The 20,372-nt window shown below is 42.5% G+C and overlaps 1 long non-coding RNA gene across 1 annotated transcript in view; it reads right to left on the bottom strand.

Annotated features, from left to right (window-relative positions):
* Nucleotides 1-860: 860 nt before the first annotated feature.
* Nucleotides 861-20,372, bottom strand: part of LOC143807562 (uncharacterized) — an 89,803-nt gene continuing 70,291 nt past the window's right edge. The window contains exons 4-5 of the long non-coding RNA XR_013221766.1: nucleotides 9,351-9,564; nucleotides 861-6,731 (exon numbers count right to left, since the gene is read on the bottom strand). This is a non-coding gene — a long non-coding RNA (uncharacterized LOC143807562). The remainder of the gene's footprint in view (nucleotides 6,732-9,350; nucleotides 9,565-20,372) is intronic.

Genomic DNA, 20,372 nt, shown 5'->3' with positions numbered 1-20,372 from the left:
AGGCGAGGTCGTAAGTATGGTTTAATTGAGAATATTATAGAAGTCTGTGTCATTTTTTCAATTAAAGGAGTTTATTCTAGTTGTGTCTATATTTACAATCCAACTATAGGATTAGTAATGGATAGGTGTCTTATAGACGCCTCTCCATTACTAAGTCGTGGGCATGATGTCACCTCACAATACAAAGGTGACATCAACCCCACAAATATAGACCCCACTTTCCACTGCTACAGGACAAGTGGGAAGAGTCGGGCAAAGCGCCAGAAATGGCGCATCTAATAGATGCGCCTTTTCTGGGCAGCGGCGGGCTGCTTTTAGGCTGGGGGGGCCAATATCCAAGGCCCCTTACCAGCCTGATAATACCAGCCACCAGCTGTGAACTTTATCAAGGCTAGTTGTCAAAAATGGGGGGGACCTCACGTCGTTTTTTTTTAAATATTTAAAAATAAGGTGTGAAGACCCCTCTATTCTTGATAACCAACCTTGCTGAAGCTGACAGTTGCAGCCCCCAGCTGTTAGTTTTGCCTGGCTGGTTATAGAAGATATGGGGAAACCCACACCAGGTTTTTCATTCATTTACTTTATATCGCAGGCGGTAGGTGAAGAATACTCCCATCATCTGCTTCTGCTGTCACTTTTATTAGTGACAGCAGGTGTAGGTTGATGGGAGTAATAGTCCAAAAAGCCCCCACCCTTGTCATTGTTCTGACTTGAATATAACTCATCATTCTCCTCTGCACGCACCGATCGCTGGCAGAGCTGGGGAAAATGATGAGAGCCATCTTCAGCACCCGGCACCGGGGAAGAGCACTTTCTGTAGCGCTTCTGCCCCGGCACCGATGCGTGTCACATGGATGACATCAATGTGTTTTCCGTGTGCGGGACACTTTGCCACCCGTGTGGACAGTAAAAAATGGACATGTCTACAGGTGGGGCACACGGTCCGTGAAAACACACTGACATGTGCACAGACTCATTTGCATGAGTCTATGTGTGTCAGTGACTCCGGTACGTGTGAAAACTGTCACCACACATACCAGAGAAACGGATGTGTGAAAGAGGCCTAAAGCTGAGGAGGTAGAGAAGAGTGATTCTCCTCCTCCTCTGCAGGGATGGATAGTGATTGGTGGATGGATGTGTTGCTGAGCTGCCTCCACCAATCGCATATCCGTCTCTGCACACTATTTAATGTTGCAACTACAGTACTCACAAGTTCGAGATCCTTTTAGGAAAGATGAGCAAACCCCCATCACCCTTCAGAATATACTGTATCAATGGGTATATTCTGAAGGGTGATGGGGGTTCTAGCCATATTTAGTGTAAATATACAATGTAATGTAGTATCCAAAGTGTTTATTGCAAATGTGACTACCACCTCCCTCATAAATGTATTCAGTAAGTGGATGTATTCCTGAGGATGAGGGGGTGGCAGTCAAAATATACGGTACTGCAGGCACTGTACTGTAATTCACATATCCCCCATAACAGAGCATCATCCACAGATATTTTTGTATTTTATCAAAAGTTTTTGCACACTATTTGGCTCAATATATTTTTTTTCTTACTTTCCTCTCTAAAATCTAGGTGCGTCATATAATCAGGTGCATCTAATAAAGCGAAAAATACGGTAAGTTGGTGCAGATATATACATTTTTTACAGCGGATTCATTATACTCGTTTTACTCCTTCAAACACGTGGAAAATGGGTATTTTCGGATTGACAAAATGTCTGAGGAGTCTATTAGCAACTGGACAATGCTAAACATATTCTAGGAATGTAGAATTGAATCCTGGTGTCATGGGGGTACAGCAACAGCGTGACCAGAAGATTGCGGCTTTTGGTTAACCAAACCCCTGCACGGTTTACATCTGCTTCACCTTTCTTTTAGCAGTGCAGATCTTCCTTGCTCTGTTGCTGCAAGGGGTAATCAGTTCTCTCCGTCTCCTGGAGCTTTCCATCCAGAATTGTCTCAGCGTTTCTGTGTTGACCACTCCTCATCCTGTCAGGTATATACTGTATGCTCACACCTTGCACTAGGGGGTTATTGGTGATAGTTTTCAACTTCCTGGTTTAGTGTTGAAGGAGTAGTCTGAAGTAGCAGAAGTCAGATGGCGTTGTTCTCAGGAGATATCGGTGTGGATTTGGTACTGTGTTTTTATCCTAATCTTTATTCCATTTAATTTTTACCTCCTACTTTTCCATTGATTTAGTTGTTTAGTGAGTGTATTTGTATGATTGTAGTTTTCTTTTAACCCCACCTGTCAGGTTTGTGTTACCTCTTCACTGCAGTTCCATATCTCACTGCGTGGGGAGGAAACAGATCAACATGCATTTAGGAAGTATGAGGCCCCAGCATCTCCACCTTCAGGAGTAATCCGGTGAACTGGGATAGCCTAGGGTTCCTCTAGCCGGAGGGACAGGAAATGAGCCCCTTGCCCCAGGAAATTTTGCAGCAGTACTACACTCCTTTCAAAAAGTATTATATCATGCCAAAAAGGTTATTGGAAACATCCAAAGTAGCTTTCTAGGGGGTGCATGGATTGGAGAGGTAAATAATGGTGTCTCAATGTGTGAACAAACATTCCTGAATTAATACCAAAAACATACCTGGCTCTTGTCTGTCACGTGTCCTGGTGTTTGCTATAGGGCTTATCACTCATCTATGAAGTACTGTTTAGAGCACTGTGCAATCCCACTGAAGTACAAATAATAAACAATTGGCAATAAAAGGGGGTTTTATTGCCGTTTATTATTTGTACTTCAGTACTCAGTTTGCCCCTGCTGACATTTGTTTTCTTTCACCTAATAAAGACAGGGGTATGGCGATCAAATGTGTTGTGAATAAAAAACCTCATTAATTTCTGAAGAATTTACTTCAACAGCACAGACTACCTTACATGTTATATGTTTTGTGGCCAATGTGAACATGCATTTAAGTTCTGCATGTGTACCGATTCAAGTCAAGCTCAATTTTTGTGTTTTTTTTACCTTACATGTTCATCCAACTGGATCCAATATCTCTGAGCAGTTATCCACTAGACATGAGGCAGCAGTTTTTATAAATAGATGATGTGCCATTCACCAGGTACACATGTAACCAGCACACTCTACTTTAGAGTATCACCCTATTGTTTCCCACTTCTAGATTTATTCATTTATCTTACTAATTGCACATAATGTACATAGTCAATCTTTATTGGTTTGTTACTAGATATATAATATTTGATATATTTTCATGCAATATATTGTATCTTGTACATTTTGCTTTCATCAATTCAATAAAATGTTTCTTAAAAAAGTTGGTAAAAACAGATTTAATGTTTATTACAAAACCAATTAACACAGATAAGTGCAAACAATTCCAAAATGCAAATTAATGATAAAAAATTCAACGTTCATAGAGATCCTAATCACAAATACTAGAGTTCATGAAGAGTATTATGAACTTGACAATCCAATGTACTGTTTTATCTAGTGTAAGTAAGCCATTCTTGTACAGTTGAAGCAATCGTTCTTCTAACCATTGTGTTAAAAGTTTAACTTAATGTACCTGTCTAGTAGCAATTTTTTAATCACAGTGCGATAGAATAACAAAATGGTTTTCAACATTTTTACAATTATAATTTCAGTCAACAGAAGGCACCTTAAGTAGTGACACTGCAGCAAGCTGCTGCTTGTTGAAACTATAGCACCTACTGAATTATTGGGCTGTTAGTGGTTTGACAGAGCTTGAAAGATTAAATTTGAAAAGTTAGACTTCCTTTTTCTCTTAAATTATCTAAATGTAATGAACATTGGAATTATATTTAAAACAATTTACCAGACTGCCGTACTGCAAGTGGAAAATTACATAGTTATAGATATATTGTATATCCAGCTTGAAACACTGAATTTCCTCATGCATTCCTCTATGGCTCTTTCATAAATGGATGTCCACCGATTCATTCATGAAGAAAACCTTAAATGGCTTTGGTTTAAATTGTACCCCATAACCAGCACTCTAGTTAAAAATGATGTATATAAGTACGCCAGAAATAAAATGAGTGACTTAAAGGCTCATTCATGAATGGATGCCTACAGATTCATTTGTAAATAAAAGCATAGGAATCAGGAATGATGCTGTTCCTTGCTGATTTAAGAATTCCCATGCAGTCAATATACAGTACTCTACGGATTAACTACCGATACCAACTATGGAGTCATAAATCATGCCAAAATTACTGAAATATAAAACCTTTATTGAATACATGGTTTGGAAAAATGATAGCACCGTAGAGACAAGTGCACACACATAATAGTAAATATCACAAATCTAAAAATAGTGTATATGCAATATAATAATCACTAGACAACAGGTAGACCAAGAAATGTGAAAACAATGTCCACAGGTGCTAAAGGTACTGTGTAAATATAGACAATATACAGTACAGAGCAAAAGTTTGGACACACCTTCTCATTTAAAGATTTTTCTGTATTTTCATGACTATGAAAATTGTAAATTCACACTGAAGGCATCAAAACTATGAATTAACACATGTGGAATTATATACTTAACAAAAAAGTGTGAAACAACTGAAAATATGTCTTATATTCTAGGTTCTTCAAAGTATCCACCTTTTGCTTTGATGACTGCTTTGCACACACTTGGCATTCTCTTGATGAGCTTCAAGAGATAGTCACCGGAAATGGTTTTCACTTCACAAGTGTGCCCTGTCAGGTTTAATAAGTGGGATTTCTTGCCTTATAAATGGGGTTGGGACCATCAGTTGTGTTGTACAGAAGTCTGGTGGGTACACTGCTGATAGTCCTACGGAATAGACTGTTAGAATTTGTATTATGGCAAGAAAAAAGCAGCTTTTAAACAACCATTTGCTCTGCAAACACTAGCACGAGGGGTTGCGTCCTCATGCTGGCCCCCAGTGATGTGTATGCTCTCTAGTGATATCTATGATGCCCAGTGTTGTCTAGTCCCCCCAGCCTTCCTCAGTGATTTATATGCCTCCAGTGATTTATGCTTCCTAGTGATGTCTCTGCCCCTCATTTCAGTGACGTCTATGCCCCAACCCTCTTCTGTGATTTATATGCCTCCCAGTGATGTCCATGTCCCCCAGCCCTCCTCAATGATATGTATGCTCTCCAGTTTTCCCCAATGATATATATGCCCTCCAGCCTACCCCATAGTGATATTTATGCTGCCCAGCACTCCCCAGTGATGTCAACAGGAGATTCTACTGTAATACAGTACTTTGTTTTGCAAATGTCAAAGTCTCTCTCTCTACTTCCTCGTGGCTTTTTATTTTTGTAAATCACTTTCTCAACTAGCCTCTTAGTTTATTTTTTAAAGAACATGAATGGCCTTGTGTGGAGGGGAAGGGAATACGATAGAATATTAAGAAACACATTCTTAGTTTTTCATGGTCACCTGGCAACAGCTGTTCAAACTTCACCCAGTTCCCAAGGTCATGTGGTGTATGGGCAAGTTATTCTAGTTGGCACGATCAGGTGGCATATAACTAATTGTAAGATAAAGTTTTGGGAATGCGTTTGACACAAGCAGATTTTACTGGTACACTATACACTATAAAAGATAACAGCTCTAATTGCAAGAGAATGCCAGAAGATAGAATGAGCAATTCAAATACAAACTTGCTTATTTTCATGCATTATAAATAAAGCAATTTAAGAACTTGACACCTCATTAAATAACAGTGGACAAACATCATAGTTGCTTTATACAGTAATGTATGTAGACTGCATGGGAATCATTAAAGGGAACTAGTTAACTAATTTGTGCTGCCTAATCATGGGCAGCACGAATCAGAGCCTGGCAGCACAATTAAAACCAGGTGTATTTTTCTATGGAACGCCGGTGACTCTCCCAGACGGTTTTTCCCAGTGATGCTGCAGGGAATTGAATGGACTCTCCCTATATACACACAGGGAGACCTGCCCATCAAGTAGGTTGAAGGATGCAGTGCAGATCAAAGCCAATCAAGATTTTCTTTAGGAGCGAATCAGTGAACATATGTATATGGTTATAATATATAGATGTATATGCAATATAATAATCACTGGACACAACAGGTAGACCGATGTGTGAAAACAATGTCCACAGGGGCTAAAGGTATTGCATAAATATAGACACTAATATATAAGTAGATACAGTACAGTGCAGGGACAGGAAGCCGAGACAATAGGGGAAGAGACTACCAAGCTATGGACAGTGCTTGCAGATCCCCATGGCTAAAAATCACATCATGTCAGTGTATATCATAGGTAATAGTTATACATGTGAAGGGCTGCATGCCTAAAGTACATACTAATCTAAGATACAGTAGATAGGCACGGCATCCAAGTAACCAAACGGCACAATACCTGTGTGGTCTGAAGAATATGAGTCATTGCCACTGCATTGCTTTTACTGCACTATAATTCCATTACATTTTCTTTGCGTGAATCCGTGAACATATGTCTATTAGTATTGTTACAAATAAATATATTTACATACACACACACATAATAAAGCAATATAATCACTTGATACAACAGGTAGACCAATATATATATATTCTATTTTACCACTTAGAGTTGGTAGCCTGATGACCAGTTATGAGGTAAGAATCGCATATAAAATAATACTGGACAGGTGCTGTATAACCACTTGTGAATTAATTGTAATTTGTTGAAGACTGGCATAGCTTTCTTGTCCTTGAGATTTGTTTTACAGGCACTGTTGTTAGAAAAAGAAAGATGTTTCAATAAATGAAATACTCTTAGCTCTTGATATCAAGTCTTTACAAGTTTGGTAATTTATCATGGATAATGTTTTTTGAAGAGAATTAAGAGAGTCCAAAAAGCTTTTCTTACCACATTGCTAATGACGCTTAGGCTACTTTCACACTTCCGTCTTTTTGAAGACGTTGCAATGCGTCGTTCTGTGCAAAAAACGCATCAATGCAAAGCTGCCCGCAGGATGCGTTTTTTGCACATAGACTTGTATTAGCGACGCATCCCGACGTATGGACACATGTTCCATATGTCGTGCACTGGATGCGTCGGTATTTGGCGGACCGTCGTAGCGAAAAAACGTTCAAGGGAACGTTTTTTCGTACATCAGGTCCTGCAATTCCTACCGGGCATGTGCGGCCGGAACTCCACCTCCTCCTTCCCGGGACTTTAGAATGGGCAGTGGATGCGTTGAAAAACTGCATCCGCTGCCCACGTTGTGCCGAATTTTCACAACATCTGTCGGTACGTCGCGCCGACGCTTAGTGACGGCCGCGTACCGACGGAAATGTGAAAGAAGCCTTAGAGGTTACATGGACAGCTTCGTGAACATCAAGCAACAAGAAAACTCAATGAGACATGGTAAAAAAGGAACCAGCACTTTATGCAAGTCCACTCCTTTATACCTATAATCAGCAATGACATTCCAAACTCAGGCATGTGCCTGCTGTAGGCCAACACAGTGGGGTGGGTACAGTAGGGGATCGGTGAGGAATTGTTTTTACTTTTTGATGTATCCTCCTAACAACTCTTAACATGTGTAGTAAAGGAGAGGGCTGGCGATAACATTTTTCTAAGAGACTGAATTTGAATGTTCCAATTAATAAAGAGATTTCAACCAGGAGCGAATTGTAAAAGTCAACTTCTAGATCATTATTACGATAAGGGTAACATAAATCATTATTGACACAAACAAAAAATGATTTTCTTTAAATGGTTATTAAAATTTTCCATATTACAATCTTTATAAAATGAAAAAAAAAAATCTGAAATATTGCAATTTTTACATTTCACTAAGCATAAAACTGGATTTCCTGTTATGTACAGATTACTTTCCAGCAGTCTCATTATTATCATTATATTCAGAATTACAAGACCTTTATATACAATCACCATTCACAACTGAATATGGCCACAGCTCACCACCTTCCACCAGCTTCACATAGAGCTTTTCCCGGATAAGTGCATGCTCAAAAATTACTTTTCAGGGTTTTTTTTTTAAAAAAAAGAATGAATGAGTCAGCCTACGGCAGCCTATGTTGATGTGGCTCCTGAAAAATACAGGAAGTGTAAGGCTGATATCAGTTTTAGTGGCCAGCATGAAAATTGCACAAGTTCTCCTTTTCTTATACAATCAGGGGTGAACCTGGCCATACTGCTGCCTGAGGCGAACTTCAAAACGGCGCCCCCCCCCAAACACATATACAGTACAGCCCCCCTATAGGGCTCCCATCTCATATAGAGTCCCCCCATACATTACATGAGTGATAACTATTGTACATTCTACAATAGGTCATAAATCAGACAGTATAGTCCTCTATACAGTATTCTGGGCACCACAGTGCTCCATACAGAATAATGAGCCCCATATATTGCTCCATACAGTATAATGGCCACACATGATGCTGCATACTGTATAATGGCCACACATGATGCTCCATACTGTATATTCGCCGCACATGATGCTCCATACTGTATAATGGCCCCACATAATGCTCCATACCGTATAATGGCCCCACATGATGCTCCATACTGTATAATGGCCGCATCCATACTGTGTAACGGCCACACATGATGCTCCATACTGTATAATGGCCCCACATGATACTCCATACTGTATTATGGCCACACATGATGCTCCATACTGTAAAATGGCCACACACAGTGCTCAATACTGTATAATGGCCGCACATGATACTGTGTACCGTATAATGGCCACACAGTTACTCCTACACACGCGGCTGCGCTCCGTACACCTTGCACACACGGCTCCGCTCCGTACACACGCGGCTCTGCTCCATACACCTCATACACACCCGGCTCTGCTCCGTACACCTCATACACATGCAGCTCCGCTCCGTACACCTAATAAACACCCGACTCCGCTCCCTACATCTCGTACACACGCGGCTCCGCTCCGTACACCTCGTACACACGCAGATCCGCTCCGTACACCTCACACACACGGCTCCGCTCCATATACCTCAGACACACACGGCTCTGCTCCGTACACCTCATACACACACGGCTCCGCTCACCTCATACACACGCAGCTCCGCTCCGTACAACTAATACACACCCGGCTCTGCTCCGTACACCTCATACACATGCAGCTCCGCTCCGTACACCTCATCCACATGCAGCCCCGCTCCGTACACCTCATCCACATGCAGCTCCGCTCCGTACACCTAATACACACCCGACTCTGCTCCGTACACCTCATACACATGCAGCTCCGCTCCGTACACCTCATCCACATGCAGCTCCGCTCCGTACCTCATACACATTCAGCTCCGCTCATCCACAGTCAACCCCTCCTGACGCCACACATAAGGTAGCTTACCATGGCAACCAGCACAGCAGAGTCCTGCAATCCATGGAGGTCCCGATCATGTGACCCCTGACTCCTCCCCTTTTGTGACCTCATCACAGGTCCTGTGCGCACAGAGCAGCCAATAGGTTGTGGGTTGTGAGCAGGGGCGCGCGCACCGCACTAGTGACACTCAGCAAATGTCAGGGATTATGAAGAGTCGGCACCACGTGTTCTGACTGCCGCTCTGGAAAAAACACATTATAAAACATTAAAATTACATCTAATATAAAAACATTTAAATAATATGAAATTTTCTGATGATGCATACCCAATAATCCATAAATTGCTTGATTGTCTTACAAGGTCATGCAAGTCTACAAATAGTAAAATTTCAAAGTACTTGAGTGTTAATTTTTACTAATGGAAAATATTAACCAAGATGTACATTTTCATCACAGGTAGTTAAAGGGAACCTAACAAAAAAAACCTGACCAAACTGACTAGTGTGAATAGGTGCGTTAGGAGCAGCTACCTCCATATACAATATACAAAGTATTGCTATTCATATATTTCACATTGACATGCTTTAGCAGGATAGAGTGCAACCTTTTTTTGTATATTGTATATGGAGGTAGCTGCTCCTGATACGCACCTATTCAGACTACTTTGTTAATGTTAAATGGAACCTGTCACCACTTTTCTGTTCTACCAGCTAAAAATAAAATTTTATTCAGTGTCAGCTATGCATTCCCTAAATACTTATGTAACCCCCTGACTCCCCATGTATCACCCATAAAAACCTTTATTTCTCCCGCGATGTATGCAAATAGGGTCAGTCCGGTCTGATAGGCATGGCTTCGGTTCACTCGCTCCACCCCTCTCCTCGGCAGCTTCATGCAGCCTATAACGTGGATGACGCAGATCGTTGTAAAACATGGCACCTGCGCAGTCAAATGGTTTCTCGCACATGCGCACTTCTGCTTTTTGGCTTTGCTCGCAGTTGGGCAAAGCATGCTGCGCACGCGCGAGAAACCATTTGACTACGCGGGTGCGATATCTCACAGCGATCTGCGTCATCCACATCAAGCGCTGCGTGCAGCAGCCGAGGAGAGGGGTGGAGTGACTGAACTTAAGCCAAGCCCATTGGCATATATTTCTGGAGAAATATAAAAGGTTTTTTATGGGTGATACATGGGGAGTCAGGGGGTTACATAAGTATTTAGGGAATGCATAGCGGACATTGAAAAAAAATTAAATTTTTAGCTGGTAGGACAGAAAAGTGGGGACAGGTTCCATTTAAGTAAAGATTGATGCAAGCTCAGCAGCTGAGCCTGCTTCATAAGTGCCAGATTACAGCTGTATTACAGAGCCAGTATCTGCCTGTAACTACAACGACATGAGTATGCTTCAAGTAATATAGTTTAACCTCTTCAATGTCATTGTCAAACTGACAGACGCAATTAAAAGATGCCACACTGGCTCCCATCGGGCCTCCACGACTATGGGAATTGATGGGTTTGCTTGGCACTTGGAGGCCTGCTGAAGGTCTTTGTAACTCCCATGTTTGTCTTCCTGTGATGCTGAGCCAATTTTATCACATACTGAAACAATCTTATTAAAGTACCGTATATACTCGAGTATAAGCCGACCCAAGTATAAGCCGACCCCCCCTAATTTTGCCACAAAAAAACTGGGAAAACTTAATGACTCGAGTATAAGCCTAGGGTGGGAAATGCATCAGCTACCGGTAAATATCAAAAGTAAAAATAGATACCAATCAAAGTAAACTTAATTGAGACATCAGTAGGTTAAGCGTTTTTGAATATCCATATTGAATCAGGAGCCCCATATAATGCTCCATAAAGTTTATGATGGCCGCATAAGATGCTCCATATTAAAATATGCCCCATGTAATCCTGCATAAAGGTTAATAATGGCCCCATAAGATGCTCCATAAAGATATTTGCCCCATATAGTGCTGCACAAACGTTGATTATGGCCCCATACAGACACTTGCCCCATATAGTGCTGCACAAATGTTATGGCCCCATACAGAAACTTGCCCCATAGACACTTGCGCCATATAGTGCTACACAAACATTATGGCCCCATAGATGCTCCATATAGACACTTGCGCCATATAGTGCTGCACAAACGTTATGGCCCCATAGATGCTCCATACAGACACTTGCCCCATTTGCTGTTGCTGCGATAAAAAAAAAAAAAATCACATACTCACCTCTCCGTCGCTCAGGCCCCTGGCACTTTCAATATTCACCTGCTCCTCGTTCAGATGCCGCTCCATCTTCAGCGTCTTCTGCACTGACGTTCAGGCAGAGGGCATGCACTAACCACGTCACCGCGCCCTCTGACCTGAGCGTCACTGCAGAAGACGCTGCGCCAGAACGAGGAGCAGGTGAATATCGCGCTCCCCTCCCCGTTACACTCACCTGCTCCTGGCGCTGCGCAGTCCCTGCTTCCCCGAAGCTTCTTCCTGTACTGAGCGGTCACAGTTACCGCTCATTACAGTAATGAATATGGACTCCACTCCCATAGGGGTGGAGCCGCATATTCATTACTGTAATGAGGTACCATGTGACCGCTCAGTACAGGAAGAAGCTGGGGTGCCGGGAAGCCAGGGACCGTGCCAGGAGCAGGTGAGTATAATTAGACAGCCCCCGCTCCCCCTCCCCTGCCGACCCCTGGGTATGACTCGAGTATAAGCCGAGAGGGGGACTTTCAGCCCAAAAAAGTGGGCTGAAAATCTTGGCTTATACTCGAGTATATACGGTATATAGCATAAGCAATCAAATGATCGCAGCTTCAGGGCTTTTAAGGGGACTAAAAAGCAAATTACCATAATTTTCGGACTATAAGACGCACCCCAAATTTTCAGAAGAAAAATGGGGGAAAAAAATTAATACAGTTGTGGCCAAAAGTATTGACACCCCTGCAATTCTGTCAGATAATACTCCGTTTCTTCCTGAAAATGATTGCAAACACAAATTTTTTGGTATTATTATCTTCATTTAATTTGTCTTAAACGAAAAAACACAAAAAGAATTGTCCTAAAGCCAAATTGGATGTAATTCCACACCAAACATAAAAAAGGGGGTGGCAAAAGTATTGGCACTTTTCGAAAAATCATGTGATGCTTCTCTAATTTAATTCTCTAACTAACAGCACCTGTAACTTACCTGTGGCACCTAACAGGTGTTGGCAATAACTAAATCACACTTGCAGCCAGTTGACATGGATTAAAGTTGACTCAACCTCTGTCCTGTGTCTTTGTGTGTACCACATTGAGCATGGAGAAAAGAAAGAAGACCAAAGAACTGTCTGAGGACTTGAGAAACCAAATTTTGAGGAAGCATGAGCAATCTCAAGGCTACGAGTCCATCTCCAAAGACCTGAATGTTCCTGTGTCTACCGTGTGTACAGTGTCAACCCGTACTATCCGTCGGCGTCTGAATGAAAAGGGACTGTATGGTAGGAGACCCAGGAAGACCCCACTTCTTACCCTGAGACATAAAAAAGCCAGGCTGGAGTTTGCCAAAACTTACCTGAAAAAGTTTTGGAAGAATGTTCTCTGGTCAGACGAGACAAAAGTAGAGCTTTTTGGGCAAAGGCATCAACATACAGTTTACAGGAGAAAAGAACACGGTCCCTACAGTCAAACATGGCGGAAGTTCCCTGATGTTTTGGGGTTGTTTTGCAGCCTCTGGCACTGGACTGCTTGACCGTGTGCATGGCATTATGAAGTCTGAAGTCTACCAACAAATTTTGCAGCATAATGTAGGGCCCAGTGTGAGAAAGCTGGGTCTCCCTCTGAGGTCATGGGTCTTCCAGCAGGACAATGACCCAAAACGCACTTCAAAAAGCACTAGAAAATGGTTTGAGAGAAAGCACTGGAGACTTCTAAGGTGGCCAGCATTGAATCCCATAGAACACCTGTGGAGAGATCTAAAAATGGCAGTTTGGAGAAGGCACCCTTCAAATATCAGGGACCTGGAGCAGTTTGCCAAAGAAGAACGGTCTAAAATTCCAGCAGAGCATTGTAAGAAACTCATTGATGGTTACCGGAAGCGGTTGGTCGCAGTTATTTTGGCTAAAGGTTGTGCAACCAAGTATTAGGCTGAGGGTGCCAATACTTTTGTCTGGCCCATTTTTGGAGTTTTGTGTGAAATGATCAATGTTTTGCTTTTTGCTTCATTCTCTTTTGTGTTTTTTCATTTAAGACAAATTAAATGAAGATAATACCAAAGAATTTGTGATTGCAATCATTTTCTGGAAGAAACTGAGTATTATCTGACAGAATTGCAGGGTTGACAATACTTTTGGCCACAACTGTACGTCAAATGAGGGTCCGACCTACAGTCCTGAATTCAGCTTAGGCTACTTTCACACTTGCGTTGTTTGACATTTGTTGCAATGCGTCGTTTTGGAGAAAAAAACGCATCCTGCAAAGTTGTCCGCAGGATGCGTTTTTTCACCAGACTTGCATTAGCGACGCACTGCGACGTATGTCCACACGTTGCATCCGTCATGCGTCGTGTTTTGACGGACCGTCGGCACAAAAAAAGTTACATGTAACGTTTTTTTGTGCGTCGTGTCCACCCCCCTCCTCCCTTGACATTACAATGGGGCAGCGAATTGAGAAACTGCATCCGCTGCCCCCGTTCATTATTTTCTCAACGTGCGTCGGGCCGATGCATGGCGACGGCCCCGTACCGACGCTAGTTTGAAAGGAGCCTTACCGGGGAGTGGAATTGGGAGCGGAGTCACAGGGGGTGTTTGGTGGTCTGGCGATATGACCCAGACTGGTGCGCAAGTTCAGCGGTGCTTGGCGGTGCGGGGGGCTACAGCAACATTTTGTGCAAGCCTGGAGCCCCCACACATCCATTGCTGCGATGCTGTGGTCTCTGGGAAATCCCATCCCAGTATGGTGCTGCAGGTCCGGCGGTGCACAATGGTGCGGGGGCTACGGCGACATTTTGTGAAAGCCCGAAGCCCCTGCACTTCTATTGCCTCAATGCTGTGGCCTCTGGGAAAATGGCCGCCGGAAGCAGTGCATGAGCATATTGAGATCTCGGCAACACATTTAACAAAATGTCACCAGAGCCCCCCACACCTGCTGCACCAGGCTGGGATGGGAGCGAGATCATCGCCCTGCAGCATCGGACCACCGGAAGAATTGCCAGACCCATGCTGCCACCACGCTAACTGTAATTACTGTATATACTCGAGTATAAGCCGAGAATCTCATCCCATTTTTTTAGGCTGAAATTGCCCCTCTCGGCTTATACTCGAGTCATACCCAGGGGTCGGCAGGGGAGGGGGAGCAGCAGCTGTCTAATAATACTCACCTGCTCCCGGCGCGGTCCCTGCACGTCCCTGGTTCTCCGGGCGCTGACAGCTTCTTCCTGTATTGAGCGATCATATGGTGCTGCTCATTACAGTAATGAATATGGACCCGACTCCACTCCCATAGGGGTGGAGGCGCATATTCATTACTGTAATGAGCGGTACCATGTGACCGCTCACTACAGCAAGAAGCTGTCAGTACCTGGAGAACCAGGGACCTGCAGGGACCGCGACGGGAGCAGGTGAGTATGATGGGGGCAGTGCGCGATATTCACCTGTCCCACGTTCCACCCTCGGCGCCGCTCCGTCTTCCGCATCCTCTGCAGTGACGCTCAGGTCAGAGGGCGCGATGACGTGATTAGTGTGCGCACTGCCCTCTGTCTGAACAGTCAGTGCGGAGGACATGGAAGACACAGCGGCGCCAGTGGTGGAACGGGAGAGTATAGCAAGTGCCGGGGGCCTGAGAGGGGAGTATGTGATTTTTTTTTTTTATCGCAGCAACAGCATATGGGGCAAAAATTTCTATGGAGCATCTTATGGGGCCATGTGCAGCACTATATGGTGGCAAATATCTCTATGGAGCATCTTATGGGGCCACGTGCAGAGTTATATGGGGCAACTATTGTTATGGAGCATCTTATGGGGCCATGTGCAGCATTATATGGGGCAAATATCTCTATGGAGCATCTTCTGGGGCTATAATCAGCATTTCTGCAGCATTATATGGGGCAAATGTGTCTATGGAGCATCTTATGGGGCCATAATCAGCATTTGTTCAGCATTGTATGGGGCAAATGTCTCTATGGAGCATCTTATGGGATCATAATCAACATTTGTGCAGCATTATATTGGGCATATTTTAAGATGGAGCATCTTATGGGGCCCATCATAAACTGTATGGAGCATTATATGGGGCGTATTTTGTATGGGGTCCATCATGAACTGTATAGAGCATTATATGGGGCTCCTGATTGAATATGGATATTCAAAAACACTTAACCTACTGATGTCTCAATTAATTTTAGTTTTATTGGTATCTATTTTTATTTTTGACATTTACCGGTAGCTGCTGCATTTTCCACCCTAGGCTTATACTCGAGTCATTAAGTTTTCCCAGTTTTTTGTGGCAAAATTAGGGGTCTCTGCTTTACTCGGGTCGACTTATACTCGTGTATATACGGTATTCTGACTATAAGATGCACACCAATTTTTTTTAATTTTTTTGGGGGGTTGAATGCGTCTTATAGTCTGAAAAATTCGGTAATGATTTAAAAAAATGCATTTTCAAAACAAAAAATAAAAACTATACAAAAAAAAAGTAAAAAAATAGTATCAATAAAATCAGCAGCTCAAGATGCAAAAAAACAAGATCCCACACTGCTTCATAGATCGGAAAAAAAAAGTTACAGGTCTCCGAAAATAACTTTTTAACAATAGATTTTTATTTACAATTTTTTTTTACTTTCATAGAAGAGCAAGAACAAGCAGTTACAATAAAACATCCACTAGTACGTAGGCCAGCAAATATAAAATGTAGTATCCATAATATAACCATCTACTAATGGCTTTTTTTGTGATGTGAACATTTTCATATTGTCACTTCATCACACATTTTTGGCGTTTAAACTTTGGGCATAGTAGGGTCAGAAAGGGGCGAGCCGACGAGGAGACAGGGCACCAATTTGCAATACTAGGGTGCCAACCTCCGAGGCAAGGTAGGCAAAGCGGGTGAGTCCGTTATAGGGCTTGCCCCACTACCCCTCCCCTTTCTGTATTGTTATCAAATCCTATTAAACTTTTTAGCCCCATCATTGTATAAAATATTCAAATAAAAATTGTTGTAAATAGTAGGAGCGTCTTCAGTTTTTTCTTTTTTCAATGGCTGCATGACTCCTGTCATATATGTTTAACTCAAACGCTGGTCAGAGAAAAACAGATTGAAAGCTATCGATACTTAATTGGTTACATGCACACTCTTTCTTTTTTCCAAGATTTTAAGCCCTGCATGACATTTGTATCATCATCTTTGGTTGAGTTTTTGTACTTATTCATTAATTACATTTCATTACCTTTTCTCTTTGGTGGTGTGGTTCTTCACTTTAGCAATTATACACTCACCGGCCACTTTATTAGGTACACCATGCTAGTAACGGGTTGGACCCCTTTTGCCTTCAGAACTGCCTCAATTCTTCGTGGCATAGATTCAACAAGGTGCTGGAAGCATTCCTCAGAGATTTTGGTCCATATTGACATGATGGCATCACACAGTTGCCGCAGATTTGTCGGCTGCACATCCCAAAGATGCTCCATACAAGGCAGGATGGATCCATGCTTTCATGTTGTTTACGCCAAATTCTGACCCTACCATCCGAATGTCGCAGCAGAAATCGAGACTCATCAGACCAAGCAACGTTTTTCCAATCTTCTACTGTCCAATTTTGATGAGCTTGTGCAAATTGTAGCCTCAGTTTCCTGTTCTTAGCTGAAAGGAGTGGTACCCGGTGTGGTCTTCTGCTGCTGTAGCCCATCTGCCTCAAAGTTCGACGCACTGTGCGTTCAGAGATGCTCTTAGGCCTACCTTGGTTGTAACGGGTGGCGATTTGAGTCACTGTTGCCTTTCTATCAGCTCGAACCAGTCTGCCCATTCTCCTCTGACCTCTGGCATCAACAAGGCATTTCCGCCCACAGAACTGCCGCTCACTGGATTTTTTTTCTTTTTCGGACCATTCTCTGTAAACACTAGAGATGGTTGTGCGTGAAAATCCCAGTAGATCAGCAGTTTCTGAAATACTCAGACCAGCCCTTCTGGCACCAACAACCATGCCACGTTCAAAGGCACTCAAATCACCTTTCTTCCCCATACTGATGCTCGGTTTGAACTGCAGGAGATTGTCTTGACCATGTCTACATGCCTAAATGCACTGAGTTGCCGCCATGTGATTGGCTGATTAGAAATTAAGTGTTAACAAGAAGTTGGACAGGTGTACCTAATAAAGTGGCCAGTGAGTGTATATGTTAATGCACTCACTGCTTTCATATATGTGCGTTTGTATGTATGTATTCATATGTGTTTATGTACATTTACATATATACCTTTACACTATGTTCCAAATTATTATGCAAATTATATTTTTCTAGGATTTTCTTAAATGGTCGGTGCAAATAACAATCGGTCTAATAAAAGTCATCACCCATTAGAGTATGCATCAAATGTTATTGAAGAAACCACCCAATGATAACAGTATAATCTCCAAAATGAACAAAAACTCAAAATGCACTGTTTCAAATTATTAGGCACAGTAGAATTTCTAAACATTTGATATGTTTTAAACAACTGAAAATGCTCATTTGTGGAATTTGCAGCATTAGGAGGTCACATTCACTGAACAGAAAAGCTATTTAACTCCAAAACATCCTAACAGGCCAAGTTACAAGTTAACATAAGAACCTTTCTTTGATATCACCTTCACAATTCTTGCATCCATTGAACTTGTGAGTTTTTGGAGAGTTTCTGCTTGCATTTGTTTGCATGAAGTCAGAATAGCCTCCTAGAGCTGCTGTTTTGATGTGAACTGCCTCCCACCCTCATAGATCTTTTGCTTGATGATACTCCAAAGGTTCTCTATAGGGTTGAGGTCAGGGGAAGATGGTGGCCACACCATGAGTTTATCTCCTTTAATGCCCATAACAGCCAATGACTCGGAGGTATTCTTTGCAGCATGACATGGTGCATTGTCAGCATGAAGATGATTTTGCTCCTGAAGGCATGTTTCTGCTTTTTACACCATGGAAAAAAAGTTGTCAGACAGAAATTCTATATACTTTGCAGAGGTCATTTTCACACCTTTAGGAACCTTAAAGGGCCCTATCAGCTGTTTCCTCATGATTCCGGCCCAAAGCATGACTCCTTCACCTCCTTTTTAAACCAAATATTTTTTATTATGCAAAAGATATACAACAATATCCATTCAGATAACAATATATATCAATATTTTGATTTTTACAAGAAACAAACCCCCCCACCTCCCTCCCTCCCCCTTAACGACCAACTCCAATCATACAATTCTCTTGGAAAGAACAGATTAAGCAGTACATACATATTTATTATTAGCATCATTTTACCACCGCCGTTCAGTTATTCCCATCCAGCCATGGCTGCCACAGCTTTTGAAAAAATCCCATCCTATTCCTCTTATTATATATGCTTCTCTCGAGCTGGACAATACGATTCGCTTGTGCGATAAACTCCCGTCTAGTAGGAGGTTCCTCCCTAATCCAATACCTTGCGATCACCTTTCTTGCAATGAACAATAATCTAGCAATTGCCATTTTGGCAGTTTCGTCAGTCAGGATTTCCTCCACGTACCCAAGTACACACACCACCGGATCCCTAGGAATCGTACACCCATAAATCACCCCTATCTGGTTCAGCACTACAACCCAGTATGCGAACAATCTGGGACACAGCCACAACATGTGCAGTATACCAGCCTGAGACTGGGAACACCTGGGGCACTCAGAATCGTCTCTCAGCCCGGCTTTAAACAACATGTCAGGTGTCCTGTAGGCCCTATTTATCACATATAATTGCGACAGTCTCCCAGGCTCACTCATCGACAACTTAGGTGGGAGTCTATACTGGAATACATACCTATCATCGTCTATTTGCCCCAGTTCATCCTCCCATTTCCTTCTGGCCTTAATAGGGTAATCCAATAGAAAGGTATGTAACAAATCGCCATATACTTCGGATATTGCCCCTTTTGTTCCGTTGTTATTTAATATAAAATCCAACATTAGATCCTTCTGAATCACTATAGGCCCTCTCTTTTTTTGTGCCTGAAATGCATGCTGAACCCTTCTATATTGATACAACTTTAACTCCGGGAAATGGAATTCCTGCTGCAGCATACCAAAAGATTTAAGATTCCCGTTGTGAATCAACTGACCTATCAACCCAATGCCTTTTTCCCTCCACTCTCCCATTCCTTCCATATGATTAAATTCTTGAAAAGAGAGGTTATCCCATATAGGCAAAAACTCAGTGAATTTCACAACCCCCCTTATACCTTTAATCGTCTGCCATACCTTATGGATCAAATTTATGGTGTGAAAACAAGTTCCCAACTTCTTAAATATGCCAGCTTCTAAACCCTGACCCAAGGGCCACCTGCCAATTATATGTACCAAGCTACTATGTCCCTGACCTTTCTCAAGTCCATCCCCCCAACCCCTAAGATGTTGGCTTTGCGCAGATAAAAAGTATAACCAGGGATTAGGCAGGGCAAGTCCCCCTCATCTTTAGGCCTCTGCAGTATCTCCTGCCTAATTCTAGGGTTCTTCCCACCCCACGCCAATTCCCCAAATAATGATCGGAGTTTTCGAAATCTGGTCAGAGGGATCCATACCGGAGAGTTATGCAAAATGTACAAAACCTGTGGCATCACCACCATCTTAAGTAGGTTTACTCTACCCACCACCGACAAATGTAGCTTATTCCAAGCTGTGATTTTGACGCGTAGTTTGTTTATTAAATGCTCAAGATTAAGTTCCTCAAATCTGGTTAAGGGAAGAGAAACCTGAATCCCCAGATATTTAAATTGCGTCACCACCCTTAATTTCGTATTCTGCTCCACCTCCCTCGTACAATCTACTTCCCTATCCACCTGTATAACACTTGATTTATCC

This window comes from Ranitomeya variabilis, chromosome 2 (assembly GCF_051348905.1).
Source record: "Ranitomeya variabilis isolate aRanVar5 chromosome 2, aRanVar5.hap1, whole genome shotgun sequence".
NCBI lineage: Eukaryota > Metazoa > Chordata > Amphibia > Anura > Dendrobatidae > Ranitomeya > Ranitomeya variabilis.
This window is presented reverse-complemented; position numbering and strand designations above follow the sequence as displayed.